The 2252-nt window shown below is 35.0% G+C and overlaps 1 pseudogene; it reads right to left on the reverse strand.

Annotated features, from left to right (window-relative positions):
- Positions 1-376: 376 nt before the first annotated feature.
- LOC126722308 (VQ motif-containing protein 9-like) lies at positions 377-1036 on the reverse strand (annotated as a pseudogene).
- Positions 1037-2252: the final 1216 nt, after the last annotated feature.

The following is a 2252-nucleotide window of genomic DNA, read 5'->3' on the forward strand; positions in this document are numbered from 1 at the left end:
ATAATAATTGACTTGAAAACCAAAAAAAAAAAAAAAATGCTTCAAGTTCCTTCATGTGTAAATACAACATCAAATAGTAATATTTTTTTTTGGGAAAATTACAGTAAGCCCACCTGTGGTTAGGCTCGTTTTCACTTTGCCTACCCGTGGTTCAAAACTTAACACTTTACCCACCTGAGGTAACTTCTGTTAGAGATCTGTTACCCACCTCTTCCTTTGCCGTTAGAAAAACATATTTTTAGGAAAAAAACAAACATAACAAAAATAAAAAAGTTAGGGTTTTTGATTGCTTTTGAATTTCATCCAAAGACTTTTATCATCTTTTAAATCCACTTCATCCAAAGACTTACCACTGTTGCTTTCTTCCACATTTTCATCAACAACATGTCATTAAATTCAAGCACTTGAATGGAAGCGGTGAAGTTGGCATCAGAAACTGTGGCTGTGACTGTGAAGCCATCGTCGCTGGAGGTGGAGGAGGAAGCATCCCTTGATGTTGCTGCGGTTGCGATGGAAACTGATGATGGAGCTGCGGTTGCGGTGGAGTTATGGTGTTCCAACATGGCGAGAATCGAGGTGCCAAGGGTTCGAATCCCGAGAATTGCTTAGGGTTCGAATCAACCCCGGAGATTGGGTTTTGAAGGTACCACATGTAAGCTGAGATGGGCGATTTCGCCATCGCGTGCACCATCGGGAATGGCGATAGATGTGATAACGACGTTACTGGGCATCCGTAGTTGTTGTTGTTGTGGTAGTAGTTGATGTGGATGCTAGAATTCGTAATGCCGTTGTTATTATTGGGAATGGGGACCAGAGCAGCGGAGGCATCATTGTTTAGCAAAGGAGGTGGGCGATTGCTAAGTTGCCTCAGGGGCGGAGGTCGAATACGCTGGAGGTGAGAGCTCGGTAGATTTGGCGCATGAATAGGCGGCGGAGTTGAGAAGCGTTCGTGTGCCGGTGAGCCCGTGAGTTTCTAAACCACGTCCCTAAAGTCATTTTTGTTGATATTGTAGACTGGTGGTTGATGCTGCTGTTGGTGTTGTTATTGCTGCTGCTGTGCTTAAACAATCAAAAACCCTAACTTTTTTATTTTTGTTAAGTTTGTTTTTCCCTAAAAATATGTTTTCCTAATGGCAAAGGGAGAGGTGGGTAACAGATCCCTAACGGAAGTTACCTCAGGTGGGCAAAGTGTTAAGTTTTGAACCACGGGTAGGCAAAGTGAAAACAAGCCTAACCACAAGTGGGTTTACTATAATTTCCTCATTTTTTTCTCGTAACATAATCAAAATGCCACAATTTTTTTTTCCTTGGTATATATTGCAATTTGCACCATTAAGTAGAGATGTTTTTAGTGTCGAAAAAAATGGGGTGAATGTTATCAGTATGCATGTATAAACTTCTAACCAAGTAATTTAAATCTTAAAAAAAAAAAATTCAAAAAAAAACTTTGGATTTATAAGATGCCATGATTTTTGTATCTGATCATATTGATGATTTAAACAAAAAAAAAAAAAAAAAATTTATTACAAAATTTTCTTATTTTTTCCTTAAATTAAAATAAGTGGCGACTTTAAATTTAATATCATCAATGTAGGGGAGAAAGTATCATTAGTTGAAACCTCCATTTTTTAATACAAGAAACACAAATTGAAACAAATGAGTTGAGGCCAAATTTCAATACAAATGTTTCATTAATAATTTTGCATCTAAAAAAGTAAGAAGAATAGATTTAAAAAATATATTCTTGAGTAAAATAATATTTAAATATAAAATATCCCACTTAAAGTATTGCCTAGACCTCAAACTAGGGACAAACCCAGGTGGGGGCTTGGCCTCCCCTGGGTCCAATTATTTATTTATTTTTTACAGTTATTATTATGTTTAATTTTTGTAGTTGGGCCCCTTCTAAAACCTTAGGTCCTCATTCTCCTCAATAAGCCTAACTAACCTCATCCAAATAACAATTATCGAACCCAAAAACTTAACAAAAAAAAAAAAAAAAAAAATTCACAATGGTGATTGTATTTTAGCAAAAAAGACTATTTTACCTCCAAAGAACAAAAAAATCATGTGTTATTAGAGAAGTTAAAACTAAATTTTTTGCAACTATAGTAAACTGGTATAAATACCAATTGATTGTAACAAGTTGTTAAAAATAAAATAAAATATTTTATTAAGATTATATCTTTTCTTTCAATTAAAAAACTCATATTCTCTTTCTTCCTTTATCATTTTAATGAGTTGTTTATATT

This window comes from Quercus robur, chromosome 4 (assembly GCF_932294415.1).
Source record: "Quercus robur chromosome 4, dhQueRobu3.1, whole genome shotgun sequence".
Classification (NCBI taxonomy): domain Eukaryota; kingdom Viridiplantae; phylum Streptophyta; class Magnoliopsida; order Fagales; family Fagaceae; genus Quercus; species Quercus robur.